Here is a 6,491-nt window from a genome sequence, read left to right on the forward strand (position 1 = left end):
TAAAAACACTGAATTACAGAAAATGAAACTCATTCAAGCACGAAATCAGAGTACCCAAAACTTAAATTAACCAATAACTGATAAAGGTAAATCAAGGGTTGTCTTAGATGCTATGCCATCCTGACGTAGGTTTAGTTGGGTTAAGATATACAGTACCCATGTATAATTTAAAGGACTAAATAAGCTTAGTCTGAAGAACCCCAGAGGGTGTCCAGATTTGGGAGGGTTAGATAATGATACATCCCTGATACTGACCTTGCCACAGCTTTCCATGGTGATTGTTACCGATTGTACACATGAGCCATAAACCTAGCAGGCTGCTAAGGGTAAATAGATACGCAATATTGTGGGTTATGCATTCTTCATCATTTATGTTTTTGCAGTTCACTTGTTTTAGCTCTTCTTTCCTCTAAAACTCACACAGTTGTTTGCAGAACACAGAATATCAAATATAGCAAAATGGAACAAGCCAAAAATATGGAAAACCCTCTAAATGTAGAGCAAATCTTGATCTAGAATTAAAGAAAAAAAGATGGGGAAACGTTCGTTTTTTAAGCAATCTATATTATATAACACATGATGCAAAACTGTGCAGTCCTTCATCTGAAGTTAAGTGTATGCATGGTCAAGATAGGTCATGTCTCATGAGGCAGCTTGTTTACATCTAAGGTTGTACATAGATAATAATAGTACTGTATTATCAACCCATAGCATTCTTATCATTTCATATTCTGCGACCTACAAGGTATCCACACAGTAACCACAGATGATTTCAAGCTGAGAGTTAACTCATGACATATCTTAAATCTTGTGACAAAATTTTATGTTTAGATGTGATTTCGTCATTCTACAATATATATAATAAGTTCTGTTCCAGAAAATAGGGATGAATCTATTAGATATCTGCAGAACATAAAGTTAGTGTAGCACTTCGGTTTACGAGTGACTCTGAATGTGCTCAAATCGGCATACCTGCATGTGACTCTGAATAAGAGAAAATTGGAACATGAGCATAAAAATTCTAATCAGTTTACAAGCACAAATTCCCTTCGCTATGCGAATTTTTGTAGACAAGTACAATAGAGACTTACAGTGCTTATACTATGCTCATTGATTTTACCTCATTTTCATGCAATTTCAAAGGAAAGGCAAGGAGTCATTTTTGGATAGGCTCCTTATTAAAATTGAATGCAAGTGTAAAAATAAAGATAAACAAGTGCTCATAGAGCATAAATTAGGTGATTCACTTCGTGGTAGTGAAAATTTTTCAAAAGAGAGAATTGATATTTTACCAGAAGTTCTCATGGAGGGAAATTCTGCCTCCATGAAGTAACCCCTTCTTCTTCTTCCTCCTACTCTCTCGTCTCCCTAATGCCAGCAACGATTCTCCTCAAAGGTAAATTGCGAGTTAGTTTACCAATATTTATTTTTTCATTGTAAGTTATTGATTTGTAATCATTTGTGATGCTAAGAGTTATAATTTTTCATATAAATTACATTAAAGGTCCAATAAAAATTAGTGTATATGTGTACTTATAGAAGTGTACAACTCATCGAGTTTTGGTTAATGAGCATATTGTTTGGTGAGCTTGCCCCAGTACACATTAAACTAGTAGACCGGGGTACTACTGTACTGTATTACGATATTTCAGTGGCCTGTGAAGATTCTGAAAACCAAGAGCAGCGAATTTCACAAAGGAAGGCAAATCTCTTCTATAAAATAAGCATATGAATATACTTTTGTAGCAATAGATTTTCACCTTAAAAAAAATACTGAAGGGCCAACACCTTCCACAAGTAAATGTAATTGATTAGAAGTATCAAACTTCAACAATTATAGGTAAATCAAGGTGAAAATGCTGACTTCATGTACAGTACTTTTAAGGATAGATTTATGAATTACATATTTGGTTAAATGGGACTTGAGGTGATGGGGCAAGGTACTGTACTGTGGGTTCAGAGGCTAAGGCCTTGACTAAGTAAAATGCATTACCTAGGTAAGGTTAGGTTAAGTTAGTTGTTTAACTTGCATTGAGTATAAATCCTATCTTATCATAAGGAACCAAGAGTTAGGTCGAAATTTCAAACACCAAAACTGCCTACATATTTTACAGTAAATTCATGCAATCAATTATTGTTGGGATATGCAGAATTGTCAGCTAATCGGGAGGTATCGGGTAGCTATGGACTGGGACATGACTTGGGATGGTCATGAGGGTTCAAAAGTAAAACCCTCAACTAAGTAGATGCATTTATGGAGCCTTTGTATATCAGCGGCCAATTCCTCACGCTTTCATTAAAATTGGACATCAACAGACCTAAACTTTCCCCCCTGACCTAATCTACAAGCTGTGTCCTTACATAGCCTAACGGTGGGGTTAACGGCCCCCTGCAACCCCCCTTACACTGCCGTATTCTAAGTTAGACATAATAATATATACAGATGGCCGCTATCATACATACACCACGCATTTATTAAGCTACACTGGGTTCGGACTGAGTATGGCATACTCTTCTTCATCTTCTTCCCCACTGTTATCCCTACATTAAGGGGTCAGTTATCTGATGTGCCTTCTCCAATGCCTTCCACCAAACCTCTTCTCTCCATATTATCCTTCACCTTATCTCACCATCTAATTCTCTGCTACTTACCGGTATTCTGCATGATCTCCGAAGAATGCTTTCTCAATAATGTTCCAAGTAATTGTTCCATACATCAACTTTATAAATAGCTCCAGGCCACTAGAAACGGGAATCTGAAAATAAAACTATAACATTTGTAACAATAATCTTGGTAAATAATGCATAAACCAAGATATAAGACATACAATAAATATGTGGTTTCCACTTAATAACAAATAAATGTCCAGAATAACCAAAGGCATCTTACTATTATGGATTCTTCCCTAAAGCTAATTACTACGGTAGGCTACAAAATGATTCATATGTTTTGAAGACTTTCCAGTTTAACATTGTTTATCCAAAATATCCAAGTCATCACAGTTCAAGACCCAATTTAGAGAAAACAGCTTAGTTTAGACTGAACAGATTAACGTACATGTGGTAGTGAAGCACACAATTGAAAAATTAACGAAATGTCTCTCTGTCGTTCCATCTACAATAATTATTCTAACTCCAAAGAACAAAAGGTAATCATCAAATTACTCTATCAGTATAAATTGTTAAATGATATTTGCGCATTACCTTAGCTTAGCATTCAGTATAACTAAGTCACTTTACTCAGTCTTTTTTAAGATGTTGAGGTTTGTTTACATTTTTTGACAACTAACCAGTTTCAAGTTCAGGTTCTGGGGTGAGGCATAGCGTTTGCAACGGCGCCTCCAAAGTTTATCTTCTTATACTATTTTGTCTTTTCTGCCATATCAGGTTTAATACTTCTTTTTTCCTTTTCTGTATTTGTTTCACTAAATAAAAATAGTTCTACTATTTTCTTTAGGTCTTGCTCGTATGGTTGTTGTAGCTCAATTACTTCATTCCTTTCTTTTCTATATTCCTGGCAAAACAACAAAAAATGCATCAAATCTTCCTCCTCATTTTCACAAAAATTACAGTTTACATTCCCCCATTGTGTCTATTTACAATATTTAGTTTTAACGTATTAGTTCTTGCTCTAAAAAATATTACAAACAAATGTATTGTCATGAAGTAACTCTTCTTTAATTTCTTTCTTCCACGTTCTATATATTTCTAAGCTCACTTTACTTTCTATTTCTTCTTTCCACTTTTCAGTATTCAATCAGAGAGAAGTGTATCACAGATGACCAATCACATGCTCGGAAAACACACATAACCATAACACATTACAGACATGAAAAACAGCTGGTTCTTTCATATTTCATTCATTTTCTATTTATTTCTTTTTGTTACATGGAAAACCATGATTCAGCGCGCTTATATATAGATTTCATTGGTTTAAATAATTGGAATGTGCATTAGTCTAATCTTATCCGACTTTGACAATTTAAAAAGCTGTAGTAATAATGACTAAAGTATCTATGAAACATAATTTCTAAGTTTTCCGTAATAATTCATTAATAAAATGAATGAATTGTTATATATTGAAAAATCCCAGTGGGGCATTTACCCATAAAGCTGCATCTCTGACAGTTATATACATTTCCATGATTTTGGAAATTAACATCAGTCACTCTCACTGAGGGGGAATTTTTTTCCTACTTATTTAGTGGAGGCTGCTCATCAAAACATCATGGATAATTGTTAATTATTGCATAATTAATCTTACTGTTAAGATTATTAATTCCCGAGATTTTATGTCAGTTCAGGCGGAACATTGTAACAACTGTTACCGAAAACATTTGAAACTGAATATAAAACAAAAATGCTCTTGAAATTGTAATGTATAAGTCATTTTATTCTGTGGAGCCACTTTTTAAAAAAAATCCTAAGGAAGCGAGGGGATTTTTGATAACAAAAAATTCCTCTGGATTCAAGATTCAAAATTTTAACAACCAGTAGATTCTCATTCAAGATATCAATTAAGTAACTATCCATTTTAGGAATATAAAACTATTCATTGCTATGAGGCTATAATATTTATTTGAAAATAAAGACGTTATTCATATATGTAGCAACCTATGTCATCGAAATTGCCTAGTAATGACATAGGGTAGGGTTTTGAACGAAAATATCCTTCACTTTGAGATATAGGCCTATGCATTTGAAATTTTCATTGTCAATATACTTGTTCATAGCTTGATAATGCAGTTCAATTATCATTGTACTTGTAACCATGTAGGATGCTAATATATTACATACTAGTTTTCTTATTCAGCCATTCATCTTGATCTCTAGACATAAAATATTAATTTTCAGACTCATGGTCAACCCCACCCCTTGGAATTAAGAAGAGCTCCTACTCTCAAGGTGGCTTTGAATTTATGGACTTCCAAGTTCAAAGCACATAGATTTTCCAATTCCATTGTAAAAGTAAACTCTTTCTATTCACTTACACAAAAGCAAGTCATACGAATATAGGCCTACCTACCTTCAGTTTGCATTAATTATACTTTTGTTAAAAGCTTTCTTCCACGCCAGTATTCAATACATTATCATCATATATTTGGGTGACAGATACATATATCATAAATCGTAATTAAATGGGAAAATCAAACCCCAGCTGAAGAATCAAAATATTTTTATTGTACTAAGATCAATTTTCTGAAGGCAAGTAGATTTGGATATTAAATATCTAAATCTTTTATGTATGGGCTAAGACTTCTATACTCTCGTGTTCCAGGTTTGGCGTATAAGCGAGATAAAAATCAGCTGCCTTAGTCTCATATATGTTTAAAGTGTGCAAACTAATGAGTATATTGGTAGGTGATGGGAGGCGGGCGAAGTAGGCTACTTGGAAGGTTTGCAATATAGATGGTGTGAGAGAGGTCTTGAAATGGAAGGGCCTTAATATATACGGGAAACGAGAGTCTGGGCAAAATAGGTAAGAATAGCACAGAGTTCATATAGGGAAATTTGACCATTGCTTAGCTAATCAGCCTCCTGCGTAAGTGCACTACCGTTGCTGACTCCCCCCCCCCACTTTTTTTCTTTTAATTCGAATTAGTAGTTAAAGGAAGACCGAGGACAGTGCCTGGTACTTTTTCCTCTCTGAAATTACTGGGCCTACCATTGATATTATCGAAATCATTATTATAACTGGAAATGCACAACGCTACAAACCATAGGGATATATGCCCAGTGAAGATACAAAGAAACAGAAAAATTAATAATATAGCAAAGAAGTATAATATTCAAGTGACGCAATAGCAATGTGAACATGATCATTTACAGATGAAACAGACGTCTTGATTTTGAAAATGAAGATTGAATTGGAGATATTGGATAAGGAAACCTCTTCATAAACCATATACTGTATACCCTTTGCCATTCTGCGTAGCCTGACCAACGCAATCCAAAAAAAAAAAAAATGAAAAAAGAAAGAAAGAGGAAGAGCAAGTTATCAGAAATGTTAGTAGATATAATTTATCTTAATATCAAAAAAATATGAAGAAAGGTGTGTAAAATAATGAAAACAGTTCTTTTATCGTTATTAGTCTAAGCTAAATTGAATTACTGATCAAAGTAAAGAAATGTTGTTTAAGTGACATCATTGACTGGTAACACTGACGTCATTTGGTTTTCTTTTTTTACTTCTTTCTGCGACTAATTGATTTCAAAACTTTTCACATTTTTTTTTCTGGAAAAAAATACTTCCATATTCATATGCGATACTGATAGCCTAAATATAATCTGTACTAAGAGAAAATGTAGTAAAAGATTTTTTTTTATTCCTGAATAGCAGCAGTGACAGCATAAATATTATTGTTTACCAGGGATCTAAGTCACAGTGTAGCCACATCATTTCACTTCTGAGTCAGACAGCTGAGTAACTCCTTGTTATTACAGACAAAGAACGAACTGCTATATATAACGAAAGACCGTGATTGCAAAAC

The 6,491-nt window shown here is 34.0% G+C and overlaps 2 protein-coding genes across 5 annotated transcripts in view; both read right to left on the reverse strand.

The window, feature by feature from the left end:
- Positions 1-3,291, reverse strand: part of LOC137640260 (uncharacterized) — a 30,611-nt gene extending 27,320 nt beyond the window's left edge. Inside the window, exons 1-2 of one of the 2 annotated variants that reach the window (XM_068372851.1) lie at positions 3,205-3,291; positions 2,653-2,756 (exon numbers count right to left, since the gene is read on the reverse strand). The gene's annotated coding sequence lies outside the window, so the exon portion shown is untranslated. Of the gene's footprint in view, positions 1-2,652; positions 2,769-3,204 lie in introns of both variants that reach the window. The other variant, XM_068372852.1, reaches the window with a different exon arrangement.
- The window catches only part of LOC137640261 (pseudouridylate synthase 1 homolog), a 130,905-nt gene that overhangs the window by 87,551 nt on the left and 36,863 nt on the right, over positions 1-6,491 (reverse strand). The gene's annotated exons all lie outside the window — the stretch shown is intronic.

This window comes from Palaemon carinicauda, chromosome 4, assembly GCF_036898095.1.
Source record: "Palaemon carinicauda isolate YSFRI2023 chromosome 4, ASM3689809v2, whole genome shotgun sequence".
In the NCBI taxonomy this organism is placed as follows: Eukaryota; Metazoa; Arthropoda; class Malacostraca; order Decapoda; family Palaemonidae; genus Palaemon; species Palaemon carinicauda.